Here is a 15,544-nt window from a genome sequence, read left to right as displayed (position 1 = left end):
AAAAAGATAACATTAATTATCCTAACTAATGCAAATATCTTACATATCTAACATCCTCATTTTACAAATATAAAAACTGATAAAGGGCATTTCAAAACTTGCATTAGTTGGGAGGAAAACTAGGTCGCCTGACCTTCCTATTTAGAAACTTCATAAGGAAGATTTCCATGCTATATTCAGAAGTAAAAATTACTGGTGCATGCCTGTAATACCAGAGACTTAGTGGACTGAGTAGGGTGATGGCAAATTTGAGGTTGGCCTTAGCAACTTAGCAAGACCCTGTCTCAAAATTAAAAATAAAAAGGACTAGGGACGTAGCTCAGTTGCAAAGTGACCCTGGATTCAACCCTCAAGTCCCCAAAATAAATAAATAAAATAACCACCACTGATAGATCATCTGCTCTTTTCTTAACCTCTGCCATAAGCTGAATATAATATCTTGAGCCAAGGCACTTAACTTTGCAAAAGAAAAGAATTATACACAAAGTCCCTCTTTAGTCCACCATTATACGATCTGACTGTTTAGATCAACAGAATTTCAGTGTCTATTAGGTAGAACCATAAAAAAATTGTTGAGATTTGACCATTTTCTACCTATAAAAACAGCGATTTCAAATGGCCTGACCTAATACTAAGTGCCAAGCACCATGTTAAAAAATTTAGTACTAATTTTCTAAAAATATTTTTTAGATGTTGATGGGTCTTTATTTTATTCACTTATTTATATGTGGTGCTGAGAATCAAACCCAGTGACTCACACATGTTAGGCGAGTGCTGTACCACTGAGCCACAACTTCAGTCCAGTACTAATTTTTACTAAATATGTATATACACACATACACCCTTATAAAAGAGAAAAAAGTGTGTTGACTTAAGAGGTTCCTAAACTTCACATTAGAGCAAAAAAGCAATTCCATAACTTTAAAGAGAAAAAGCTTTTACATATACACTTCTGAATATTTATAGGTATTACTATTTACAAAGAAACTACATAATTTCAGCTAACAAATAAATAGTAACAGAATTAATGCTTATTTGGTCAGATAGTTTATCCAAAATCTTTATAATTACTGTATAAAAATTATTCCTGCATACCTATTATTCCATCCATTTAGATTTACTTGTTTTTGTTTTGTCTTCTTTTGGTAGAAATGGAACCAGGGTGCTCTATCAATGAGCTACATCCCAGCCCTTTTTATTTTATATTTTGAGACAGGGTCTTACTAAATCCCAGGCATGACCTCAAACTTGCAATCCTCCTGACTTAGACTCCTTATCACTAGAATTACAGACATGTGCCACCGTGAACAGCTTAGATTTAATTAAGAATTTAAAAAATTAAGTTTGCCTTCTCAGGTTCATATAAGGTGAAATTACTAGTAAATACTTTGACATTCCTACAAAAGTCTATATCATTAATACTCACCTTACATTCCACTCAAATACAAAAGTTTCTCTAAAAGAAATTGGCAAACTATACAAAACAGGAATTTCGATTGGCCTTCCAGACAGAGGTATGTTTCTTATCAAAATCATGTTATAGCAAGATGCTTTATTCCAAAGACAACACAAAGAACAAATAACATTTTTCCAAAAATGTTATAGCTGATCTATATAAGTCAGGTGATGATTAACTTATAATTCTTAGAGTATATGAAAAATTTGTCTTTCAAGATTTTTCTAGAAAACTCTTAGTCTCCCTATAAAACCACCTGCTTGATAAAAAGTGAAGCCAAAGGAGGAAGTAAGTCTTTTCTTATCTCTGTAGAACACTGCTTTTCAGATTTTAGTTTTGCTGTTAATTAGGATTAATTCATCCCACAATATTATGCAGTTGATTGTAAGCAGTGAGCACCAAATATATAATTATTCCATATACAACTGCCACAACTAACTAGTTCAAGCTAAACATAATGAAATAAACCAAACTAATAAGAAATGTTCTCATAGGACACAATGGTGCACACCTGTAATCTCAGCAGCCTGGGAGGCTGAAACAGAAGGATCAAAGTTCAAAGTCAGCCTCGGCAATTTAGTGAGGCCCTAAGAAACTTTGAAAGACTGTCTCAAAATAAAATATAAAAAGGGATGGGGATTTACCTCAGTTGTTAAGCACCCCTGGTTTCAAATCCTCTGTCCCAAAAAAAATTTTTTTTTAAAGTTCTCCATAACTAAGGAAATACTGCTTACAGTCAGCTTTACTATTTCCACCCACCAACATGACTACACCCTCAAAACTCCATCTCTATCAGTATAGCTTTCATCCCATCAGAATCAATTAATCACTTATTAGAAGAAATAAATATAGTTTATCACCTATTAGTATGTGCACAAGTGTGTAATCCCAGTGGCTCGGGAGGCTGAGGCAGGGGAATGGCAAGTTCAAAGCCAGCCTCAGCAATTTATCAAGGTGCTAAGCAACACAGTGAGACTCTGTCTCTAAATAAAATAAAAAGACGAATGATCTCACTGATAATCGGATGATGACACGTAATGGGGGGTGAGAGGGGGACAAGAATGGAGGAAGGAGGGACTGTATAGAGTGAAAAGAGAGGTGGGAGGGGTGGGGGGGAGGAAAAAAATAATGGAATGAATCAAACATCATTACTCTATGTAAGTGTATGAATATGCAAATGATATGCTGTTACTCCATGTACAAACAGAAACAACATGTATCCCGTTTGTTTACGATAAAAATAAATAAATAAAATACAAAATAGGGCTGCGGATATGGCTCAGTGGTCGAGTGCCCTTGAGTTTAATCCCTGGTACCAAAAAATAAAATAAAATAAAAATTCTACACTACCAAATTTAAACATTTCCTAATGGTAGTAGTCTTGAATGTCTTTTATTGCCTTGGTTTAATTAAATCACAAAGTCAGCAGACAGGAAAGATGGGAGGTGGGAACATGGAATAAACTAAGAAATCAGTGCTAATTCCTTTAGAGTACAATCAGAACTTGATTCACACATCCCAAAATCTTACTTCCCCAGGAAGCAATAATCACTAACTCTCCTTTCAGGGTTCTAGTCAGAGTTCTAGTCCTGACACCTCTGCTTTATGGAAAGACCAAGAATACATACATACTTATTCCTAAAACAGATTTTAAAAATAAAGAAGGCTCAATTAGAAATAAGCCTAAACATTTTTTTCCTTTCAAAATGTTTTGTTTTATTTTAATTCTTTTCAAACACACATAAAAGTTTTTTAGGGAATACCCTGCTAAGCAGTGAACCACCAAGCACCAGATCTTGGGATCAAAATACCATTCGCTGATTTAAAAAAAAAAAAAAAAAAAAAAAAAAAAAAACCTGTATAGTTTGAAGAAATGACTAATTCTAGGACAAAGGCAAGAAATATTCAAGATGAAACTGACGTATCTTGTAATGCCAGAAAGTTAGAAACTGCTAAAAAAGAATTTTATGTCAAGGGAACATGAGTCAACTGAAAGTTTCCAATCACCAAAGCTCGAATAAAATAAGGTCATACTGGACAAATACACTGCACAAAGAATAAAATAAATATTCATGGGGTGGGGATATAGTTCAGTGCTTGACTAGTATGTGTCAAGATCATGGTTTCTATCCCTCGCAACACACACACAACACAACACACACACACACACAAAGATGAGTCCATACTGGTATAAATAAATGAGTGAATAAATAAGTGAGAGGTGAGAATACATAAATCTCCTGTGAAGAATTTCAAATAATGTACTTACTCCACCTTCTAGAACCCCTCATTCCTTAAGTGTGAAAGTGTGGCAGCTGAGTGACCTCCTTCCAAAGAGTACATTATGCGAAGAGTAGGTAGAAATAGAAACCTGATAAACACTGACTAAGCCAAGATATCAAGATTAGTATCAAAAGTGATGTCATGTTGACAGAACACACCTTGATATAAAGTAATCAGAGTGCCATTTTATCTCTGTGATCTTCTTCCTGAAAACCATATCCCCAGTCTAATAATGAAAAAAAGATCAGACAAATCCAAATGAAGGACATTCTACAAAATGTCAGACCAGTACTCCTCAAAACTGAGGAAACAAGGAAACTCTGAGAAATGGTCACAGCCTAGAAAAACTTAAAATGACAACTAAATGTAATGTGGCATCCTAGTTAAGATCCTAGAACGGAAAAAAGGTTGTTTAATAAAAACTGAAGAAATTTGTCAGGTACATGTCTATAATCCCAGTAACTTGGGAGGCAGAGGCAGGGGGAGGATCCCAAATTCCAGGCCAGCCTCAGCAACTTAGTGAGACTATCTCAATATAAAAAAATAAAAAGGGTTGAGGGGGTAGCTCACTGTCAGAGAACCCCTGGGTTCAATCCCCAGTTGTGTGAAAAACATTCTTTTAAATCTGAATAAACCATGAATATTAGTTTATAATAATGTACCATCCTAATATAGGAAGCTAATGAGACTGGGTGCAGTGACACACACCTGTAAATCCCAGCAGCTCAAGAGGCTGTGGCAGGAGGATCTCAAGCTGAAATCCAGACTCAGCAACTTAGCAAGGCCCTAAGCATCTTAGCAAGACCCTATCTCAAAATAAAAAATAAAAAAGGGCTGGGGATGTGGCTCAGTGATAGGCATCCTGGGTTCAATGCCCAGTACTAAGCCCCTATTAAAATGTAAATGACAGGAGAAACCAAATGTGGAATATATGGAAACTATGCCATTTTCATATCCTTGTGGGACACAGTGGCACATTCCTATAATTCCAGTGATTCAGGAGGCTGAGGCAAGAGGAGAGCTAATTTCAGGTCAGCCTCAGCAATTAAGGGAGCTTAGAGAGAGACCTAAGTTGCTGGGGATATAGCTCAGTGGTAAGGCACCCCTGAGTTCAATTCCTAGTACCAAAAACAAAAACAAAAAAACACCTCTGGGTCTTACATGCAGAAATTTCTTAAATACAGAATATAAAATGTCCATAATATATCCCCAGTTTACCCCGAGACAAATATTCAGAAGCAGACCTAGAGAATATATGACACACTCTAACATTCCAGTAGAAGTCAGTATTTATTTCAAACTTAGATCTGATCCATTTCCTAAAACTGTACTCTCTCAGTCTACAATTCCCCAGAGAGACTTAATACGTACAAAGGAAAGTCTGAATGTCAATAACTTCCAAGTCCAATCACAGCAAACTAGTCAGCTCGCCATTAAAGCTTCAAATCTCAAGTTCTACCACTGGTATTCTTGGAAACTAACATAGATGACAATTTAAGTAATTAACTCTAAGTGCTTATTTGCATTCACAAAAACAAAACAAAACAAAATCTTAGCAAAGAGGGCCTAACATGTCCAACCAAATCAAAAACTTTAGAAAAGGCATCCTTGATTCTCAACTAGAACCAGAATTTCCACTCTGTCCTATATTCCAAACAAAGAGCAGGATACAGTAGGAAGTTTATAATTCTGATCAGTTCCTATGTTAACTTAACTGTCAGGGTCAATAAGACCAGTCCAATTACATCTACCTATTGGAAACAGCACCAAATAGCAATCCTTTTCAAATGGCATGCCTACCTCCTATGTATTTTTGTTTCCTATTTAACGGTCAGTTTGTGCTACTATAGTCAACATAAATGATGTGAAAGTTGAAGCTGTGGCTGATGCTCCTAAATGTCCAAACTAATTGTGTACAAAGAGAAAAGTAAATATATTAGTTTCTTATATTAAGGACTTACTTAGTAAGTATATCAGTCCTTAATAATTGTAGTGTTTTTTAATGAGGTAAAATTTGAGTAAAATACAATTTACCACTTTAAAGTGTGTAATTCTGTGGTCTCCCAACATTTCTCTCTAGTTTCAAACTGTCCTTAATAATTTTAAATTAGCAATGTGATGTGATGTGATGGCCTAAAAGCCCAGGTTCCAATCTTAGGTGTGTCTTGAGCCCCTTTTATCATTCTAATCTCTTTCTACATGTGAACAGCCAGAGTGCGGGGATATTGTGCCAAGGACCTTTCACCTTCTTCTACATATCAGTAGTATTCTATCACACAGAAAACCCATACTACTACCCTGAACAGAACCACAAAGTCATGCTTATTGTGTGGTTAGTCTAGCTAACAAGCTTTTGTCTCAACAAATACTTAGGACATTACACACTATTTAGAAAGGAATGATCTCATTCTACTAACCCAACAGCCAACTTTATCAAAAAGTTTTTTGTTACAAGCTGTGATAACCCAGGAAACCAAATCTATTTTTACTGTTCTGTCAGGAAAAAGGAAAAGAAATCATAGGGAAAAACTGCTCATATATCAAAAAAAAAAAAAAAAAAAAATTTTTTTTTTAATCCCACTTATTTTACAAGTTTTTCCCTTTCTTTCGTGTCTGGCTACAAGGGAAAAAAAGAAAGACTCAGAACTCTTTAATACTAAGGGGGAAAATCAATATTGAGACATTTAAAAAGAAAACTTCATGTTTCCGTTCAAGTATTTTAAACTTCTTTGGGTCTGATTTGTATGAAAAAATAAGGATTTCTCTCCAGCATCACCTCAAGAAATAAACAATTCAGGGTTCGGGTTGGGGCTCAGTGGTAGAGCACTTGCCTAGCATGTGTGAGGCACTGGGTTTGATCCTCAGCACCACATAAAAATAAAGTATTGTATCCATCTACAACTAAAAATAAAAAAGAAACAATTCACAGTGGTTTGGGTGGCGGAGACAGGAGATTGCAACTTTAAGGTCAGCCTCAGCAACTTAGTGAGACCCTGTCTTAAAAATAAAAAGGACTAGGGATTTAGTTCAGTGGTAAATTGTACCCGGGTTAAATCCCCAGTACCAAAAAAAGAAAGGAGGAGGGAAGGGAAGGGAAGGGAGGAAAGGAAGGAAAAAAAGGAAGGAAAGAAGAATAAATTAATTCAGGCTCATATAAAAATAACATTTAATAAGTATAAACTCCAGAGACCATTCTAATCACTTTACATATACTAATTCACTTACTATGTTGAATGACTCTAGAATTTGGTATATTATTATCCCCATTTAAAATGAGGACATCAAAGCACTTAAGAGCTTACATAACTTGCCTAAGGTTCCTCAGTTAGTGAACTAGTGGAACCCAGCTCTTAAATTACTACCAAATACTGTCTTCTCACAACAGTTTTTATAGCAAGCTCCAAGGAAAGCTAAAAGAACACTAAATATACTGAAAAGTCAGAAGGTATATAAATATACAAATCCTTCCACCACCCTCCACACATACCCACACACCCACTTCCAGGCCAGATACCCAACCAGTTAGCTCCCCTCACCAACATTGCTATTGACTTGACTCCCAAATATAATGTCTCTTTCAATGTCTAGTGAAAAAGTAAAATCACTAGCATCACCTAGTATTAACTTTATCTACTTTTTTAATTCTTAAAAAGAAAAAAGAAAGCTGTTATTCATCATTTACGATATTTCTGGGTACTTGATATATGAAGCTATGACCAAATGCTTGGAAAAAGGATGTGCAACTCCCGATCCTTGTCCGGTCTTGTTCCTCTTCTGCTTCTGTAGTCAGTGTGCTCTCAAACACTCAAATACTAAGCAGAGCAAGAACAAGGTTTGGAGTGAATCTTCCTAAGTCTGTATGTGTTCATATGCATGGGAGACCCAAATGACTAAAAGTAACTGATATAAACAAAGGAATCTTTAGTATACAGGGATAACCAACAAAAGCTAACAGTATCTTCAGAGGTGTAGCCCAACCATCTGGCATTCTAGAGGTGAATGCTGAACATGACTCAAATAAAACAAAAAGAGAGCTAAGAGGTCTACTGAGAGACAAAATTAATGACCCAGAGTCTGAAAAGTACTCTGAAGACAAAAGCAGAGAGAGATTGCCCCCCTGAAAGGCTTAAGGCTTTCCCCAGATGTCAAATAGATTTCTCTGCCCTGTCTTGAATTCTTAGTGGGTCAGAATGCATTCAATGAGAACATTAATAAAATGAAATCTAAAATGGAAATAAACTCCAGTCAACAAAGTTCTGAGAAAGGAAACAAAGGCCCCTAAGGAAAAAGACCTCGAAAGAGCTGCAGGACCTCCCTTCATCTCCTCATGTACCGAGGAGACCTCCAGTCTCTCAGAAGCTATATCAGATCTAGTGTAGCTAACACAGAATAAAAGTGGATAAACACATAAGTACACTGTATCAGATTATTTCTCCCTCTTCAATCCTAAAATACATCTCAAATGCTTTATAACTAAAATGCTACTCCTTCCTACCTCAACTCAACTGTGAAAGCCAGTGACTTGCAGAACACTCTGTGTGCTCTACTACACTGCTTTGTTATCGATATGCCTGTCATCCTCTGAAATGTGAGTTCAAGAGTGAGGATTTTTAACTCTGGCATGGTGGCACATACCTGTAAACACAGGAAATCAGTAGGCTGAGGCAGGAGAAACAAATTTGAGGACAGCCTGAGCAACTTAGCAAAACCCTGTCTCAAAATTAAAAATTTTTTAAGTGCTCAGTAGTAGAGCAGTTGCCTAGGGCATATGAGGCCCTGAGTTCAATTCCCAGTACAAGAAAAAAAAAAGTTTTCATGTTTTCCAGCACTGAAGACCTCCAGTGAACATACCTATCACAAAGGATTCAAGAAATCATCCCTCTCCAGAAGAGAAAGAGAAACATAAGAAGTACGAGCTACAAAAACCCAATTTCTACTTCATGGATGTAAAATGTGCAGAATGCTATAAAATCACCACAGTCTTTGGCTACAAACAGCAGTTTTGTATATTGGTTGCTCCACTGCCCTTGCCATCCTGCAGGAGACAAGCAAGCCTTACATAAGGATGCTCCTTCAGATGGAAGTAGCACTAAAAACAACCTGGATGAAAAGAAGTGAGAAACCATCCCAGTGAACACACTGTGGATACCAAAATAAATAGTTTTTGAACTTTAATATGCATATCCCCTGGGAAGATGGTTTAAAACACATTACAGAGTCCTACTCCCAGAATCTGATTTGGTTAATCTAGGGAAGGACAGGATAATTTGTTTCAAACTAGCTCAAATGGTTACAATACAGATGATATAGAACTATCCTTATCAATATATGTCTTTGTAATTTAATCTCAAAAGTCATAACTTGAATTCTTTTTACACTAAGGTTAATCAAAATATTTGCTGGCAAATTTTGTTTTTAATAGATTGGTTTTTAATCTGAAAGCTGTTTGGCCCAACAATTCTTTTACAGATTTTCTCTAATGCAACTTGGTAAACCAGCAAAATCTGTTTAACTACAGCCCTTAGTACCAAGAAAATTGAAAAATTATAAAAATGAAAGGAATTTTTGCAGTCAAATCATCTGCTTTATAACTGAAAGGGCTTTTGAAAACTAGTCACATTTACCATACAAGTGACATATGTAGTCATCAGTTTGGAACCCCAAAGTACAAGTGAACTATAGATCCAAAACAATCATTAACAGTTCAACATCTGACCCCAAAGTATTTGAAAGCCATTGCTGAAATAAAGCTTTCCTAAGAGCACCCTACAATACAAACCTCCACTCTTGGTTATTATAAACCAATAATAAAACTCTAGGTTTTAGGGTTTTAAATTCAACAAAATTGATATAAAAGAGCACCAAATGCTTGTAATGAAGAATCCAAAAATGAAATTAAGAAAACAATTCCAAGCCAGGCCCAGTGGCACACCTAGAGGTTGGGAATTCAAGACTAGCCTGGGCAACACAGCAAGATTCCATTTCAAAAAAACTGTAATTCCAGCTACTCATAAGGCTGAGGCATGAGAATTTAACAAATATTGCTGAAAGAAATTAAAGATCTAAACAATGGAAAGGGATCTCCCAATCTTATGGGTCAGAAGACCTAACAATAAGAATGGTCATACTCCCCAAAATGATCTAGAGTCAATCATATCTCTATAAAAATTCCATCATGAAGTAAGAATAAAGTTAAAGGACTCATACTTTCCAATCTCAAAACACACTAGATAAAGCTACAATAAGACAATGTAGTATGTGGTACTAGTATAAACGTAAATATGAAAAAATGGAACAAAGTAGAAAGTTTGAAAAATAAATCTTCACAGTTACACTCAGTTAATTTTCCACATAAGTGGCAACACAATTCAATGACAAAACAATCTTCAACAAATGGTGCTGGGATACCATTTTATATTGACTTCATTTTTAAAACGGGATATTTGGGCTAGGATGTAGCTCAGTGGCAAAGCGTCTGCCTTGCATTCGAAAAGCCCTGGGTTCGACCCCCAGTTCCAAAAAAAATAAAAAAGACAAAAAATAGGATATTTTATATCCACTTTAAAAAAAAATAAAGATGGAATGTCTACTTGCACTACATATAAAAAGTTAACCCAAAATGGAAAAACATTTAATCTTAACAGTTCAAACAGACTGTAGGGCTAAATCCTCATGACCTTAGATTTGAGCATGTTTCTTAAATAGGACACTAAAAGCACAATCAACCAGGGTGGGGATGGGGGAGGCAGATAAATTGGATCTCATTGAAATTAAAAACTGTTCTCCTGGGGCTGGGGTTGTGGTTCAGTGGTAGAGCACTTGCCTAGCACAGGTGAGGCACTCAGTTCGATTCTCAGCACCACATAAAAAGATAAATAAAGATAACATATCCATCTAAAAATGCTGAGGCTGGCCTTGAACTTGTGATCCTCCTGCCTGAGCTGCTGGGATTACAAGCACATGCCACCACGCCTGGCTTTCCTTTTTTTTTTGATTGTCCTTTAAAGGAGAACAGTTTTTGTGGGTTTTTTTAAATATCATGCTAAGTGAGATAAGCCAATCTCAAAAAACCAAAGGACAATGATTTCGCTGATAAGCAGATGATGACACATAATGGGGGGTGGGAGGGGTTAGTGTTAGTGTTAGGGTTAGGATTAGGGTTAGGGAGGAGGGCAAGAATAGAGGAAGGAAGGATTGTATAGAGGGAAAAGAGGGGTGGGGGGGAAGGGAAAAAATAACAGAATCAAACAATATTACCCTATGTAAATTTATGATTACACAAATGGTATGCCTTTACTCCATGTACAAACAGAAACATGTATTCCATTTGTTTACAATTAAAAAAAATATATATATATATATATATATATTTAGCTGGATTTAAAAAGTAAAAAAGTGTTTATATTTTATTTAGAGATAGGGTCTTTTTAAACATTTTGGGACAAGGTCTTGCCAAACTGCTTAGTAAGGTCTCAGTTGCTGAGGCTGACTTTGAACTCATGATCCTCCTGCCTCAGCCTCCCAAACCACTGGAATCATAGGCATGTGCCACCACGCCCAGTCCCTTATTTTCACAAGATAATTTTTTTCAGTCAATAAAATATTTTTAAAGCGGAGTCTACCAAAAGAAACAAGCTTGGCTATAGATACACATACAAACCTCTGCAATACAAGGTTACTTATAGAATAGCTTTTCCTAGAAGCACAGGAGAAAAATTAAGGTTTCAACAATTAAGTAGACATTCTTCGTTTTGTACTATGGTGTGAGACCATAAAAGTGACAATGCAAGTTCAACCATGCAAAGTGATCATAATAATCCATGAGACAAATTACAATTTTCTGTGATCTCTAAAAAACTTTCTGAAGCCAGACATAGTGATATGTACTTGTAATCCCAGCTACTCGGGAGGCTAAGATGGATATCATGTGCCCAGGAGTTTAAGACCAGCCTGGGCAACACCAAGAAATCCCAAATCCAAAAAATCCCAAAAAAACTTTTCTTTTTTTTTTTGTTCAAACATCAGAAACTATCAATTATAACAGGCAGAGTGGCATATTGACTTGGGAGGCTAAAGTGGGAGGACAGAAAATTCAAGGTCAGCCTTGACAACTTGGCAAGATCCTTCTCAAAATAATTTTTTTAAAATTTTATCTATCTACCACATCTAATTTTGCAGTTCTGGGGATTGAACCCACAGGCACTTTGCCACTGGGCTATATCCCTAGCTTCCTGAGTCACTAGGATTATAGGCATGTACCATCACACCTGGCCCTCAAAACAATTTTTTTTTTTTTCAAATGGAGAGTGAACCCAAGGACACCCTTTACCACTGAGCCACACTGCCAGTTCCCTTTTTTTTTTTTTTTTAATGGAGACAGTCTCTCTAAATTATTGAGGCTAGCCTTGAACTTGCAATCCTCCTGCCCCAGCCTACAGGCCTTTGCCTCCACCTCCAGCTCCAGCTCAAAATTTAAAAATTTTAAAGGGGTTAGGTAAAGTGCCTCTGGGTTCAATCTCCAGTAAACCACCCCCCCCAAAAAAAAGGCAAAGACAGAGAAAAATAAACTGTTACAATTGCATAAGAAAACAGGGAAACTAATACTTAACATAGAAAATAGAAACACTGAAATTTATACTGTTAAGCCTCTTTCTAAAAAACTTAGGGGTAACTACCATTTGACCCAGTTATCTCACTCCTTGGTAATACCGAAAGGACTTAAAATCAACATACTACAGTGATAAAGCCACATCAAGGTTTATAGCAGTTCAATTCCCAACAGCTAAACTATGGAACCAACCCAGTGGCCCTTCAACACATAAATGGATAAAAAAAAAAAAATGTGGTAAATATACACAATGGAATATTACTCAGTCATAAAAAGGAATGACTTTATGACTTTTGCTGGTAAATGGATGGATGTGGAGACTATCCAGCTAAGTAAGCCGATGTCCAAAAAAAAAAAAAAGGTAGAATACTCTCTCTGATATGCAGATGCTAACACATAACAAGGGGGTGGGGAATAGATGTTCAGTGGATTAGACAAATGAGAATGAAGGGAAGGGAGCAGGGCTGGGAATAGAAAAGAGAGTAGAATGAATTGGACATAACTCTCCTATGTTCACATATGAATACACCACCAGTGAAACTCCACATTATGTAGAACCACAAGAATGGGATCCTAATTAGAATGTTATACTCCATGTATGTATGTCAAAATGCACTCTACTGTCATGTATATCTAAAAAGAACAAGTAAATGTAATTTGGACAGGGTTTGCCACCTTCTCCTTGTATAATTTATGATATGGAGTAGGCATTTTTACCATACCTTAGAAAACTGTCACAACTGTTTAAAGTATGGAATACCTCAACACTTTATCTTTTGTACTTTCAATGTCACAGAAGTATCCTCTAGAGTTCTTTCTTGCCAGAATCACTTCCTCCTCTGGGAGATCTTATTTTTCACCAACCCACGTTCTTCCTTTATGGAAATAAGCTCACTAAATTCTATTGGATAAATATAAAGTCTTTTGAATGGGCATTAACATTCCCACAGAGCAATTTCTTCTGTAACTTCATTTAGGTTCAATTTTAATTTTACTTCCAGTGTTGTTACTTTTGGTTTTTTGCTGTGTTTTCATCTTTGCTGGCCAATTCCCTCTTCAGCTATCCATTTTTATAATTGTCACATGGTTTATCACTGGAAGATGAGGAGGTAACACTCTGCATGTTTTGCTGCCTCTTCATGAACTGAATAACAGATACACAGACACAAACAGAAGTGACATGACTGGTCAATGATTTTGATGAACACTTGTTATTTATGTAGTAATTTGTGAACAGAAGAACTAATAGTGAAACTTGTACATTAGGCAATTAGTGCATATCAGAACCACACAAAGCAAGAACTCCCTGTATGTCAAATCACAGAAACTGGGCACTTAAAAGACTCCTTCCATGGTTTCCTGCTGGGTGGCTTCCTCTTTCCAGTCGAGATGCCTACCTTGGACACTCCTGAAGAGTGACTGAGAAAGTTTAAGTACAGAGGCAAAGATGCATCTGTGAGGAGACTACAGAGGATGACCATCAGCCTAGAGCTCCGGAAAACCAAGAAAGATGAGCAGGTCTTAAAGAGAAGGAATATCGATGATGTCTCCCCTGAACCACCTTCTGAAAAACCAGCAAAAGGGGTCAGCCTCTCTCTGGATGAAATAATCAAAGGTGTGAACAGCTCGGATCCAGTTGTATGTTTCCAGGCCACACAGGCAGCCAGGAAAATGCTGTCCTGGGAACAGAACCCTCCTCTAAACTCCTTCGTTGAAGCAGGGCTCATTTCAAGGCTGGTGGAGTTCCTGAAGTCATCTCTTCACTCCTACCTGCAGTTCGAGGCAGCCTGGGCTCTGACCAATATTGCTTCTGGGATGGAGCAGATCCAAGCCGTGGTGGAAGCGGGTGCCATCCTGCCCTTGATCGAGCTCCTTCCCCGCACATGACTGTGCAAGCAGGCCGTGTGGGCCCTCGGTAACATTGCCAGTGACGGTCCAAAACTCAGAGATGTCATTATCTCCAGCAATACCATCCCACATCTGCTGACCGTGGTTTCGTCAGCCATACCAATCACATTTCTGCAGAATATCACGTGGACCTTGTCCAACCTGTGCTGAAACAAGAACCGGTATCCTTGCAAGGAAGCGGTGAGGCAAATGCTGCCTGTCCTGTCCTACCTGCTGCAGCATCATGACAGTGAGGTTCTTTCAGACACCTACTGGGCTCTGTCCTACCTCACCGATGACTGCAATGAGCGCGTCGGTCAAGTGGTCAGCACTGGGGTTCTGCCCAGGGTGGGAGACCTCATGACCAGCTCGGAACTCAATGTTCTCTCCGCACCATGGGGAATGTTGTCACGGGAACAGATCACCAGACCCAGCTGGCCATCAATGCAGGCTTGCTGAGTGTGCTGCCCCAGTTCCTGAAGCACCCCAAGACTTCCATCCAGAAGGAAGAAGCCTATACCCTGAGGAACATTGTTGCCGGGCCCCACCAGCACATCCAGCAGCTGATTGCTTTCAACATGCTGCCGCCTTTGGTGGATCTACTGAAGAATGGAGAATTTGAAGTTCAGAAAGAGGCTGTGTGGACAGTGGCTAACTTTGCAACAGGGGCCGCCGTGGACCAGTTGTTTGTGCTTGTGCACTCAGGAGTCTTGGGGCCACTGTTGCATCTGCTCAGTGTCCCAGATGTGAATGATGATGTTCTCATCATTCTGGATGTCCTCTGTTACATCCTCCAAACAGCAGAGAAACTGGGTGAGAAGGAAAGCCTGTGCCTTCTGATGGAAGAACTGGGCGGGATCGATAGGATCGAGGCTTTACAGCTGCATGAGAACCGTCAGATTAGCCAGGCTGCTCTGAACATCATCGAGAAACACTTTGGTGAGGAAGAAGAGGACATAATTTTCCCGGTCCTGAACCAAAAATGTGAATGCATGATGAATGTAATGAAAAAATAGCAGTACTTCCTCCACAACTCCTAAAGCCTATAACCATGCACTAAAGGATAACATCTTTGAGAAGCAGCACTGCTATTTCTTAGTGAATCACAAATGTAAAACTTTTAAAACTTAAAAAAAAAAAAGGCTCCTTCCAGATAATATAATCTAACCACCAAGTATTACGTGAACCCTTGGATACATGACTGGTGACCATCTACTGCCTATTTGACCCTTCAAGTGACAGATGTTACTTCATTGCTGAACAGCTAGGGGAAAAAGCCCCCAAACCAACTTAGTGGTTAAGAGTACAGG

General features: G+C 37.8%; 1 pseudogene; it reads left to right on the top strand.

Moving 5' to 3' along the window:
• The first annotated feature begins 13,736 nt into the window (after positions 1–13,736).
• On the top strand, positions 13,737–15,250 carry LOC124968234 (importin subunit alpha-8-like; annotated as a pseudogene).
• The last annotated feature ends 294 nt before the right edge of the window (positions 15,251–15,544 follow it).

This window comes from Sciurus carolinensis, chromosome 17 (genome assembly GCF_902686445.1).
Source record: "Sciurus carolinensis chromosome 17, mSciCar1.2, whole genome shotgun sequence".
Classification (NCBI taxonomy): Eukaryota; Metazoa; Chordata; class Mammalia; order Rodentia; family Sciuridae; genus Sciurus; species Sciurus carolinensis.
This window is presented reverse-complemented; position numbering and strand designations above follow the sequence as displayed.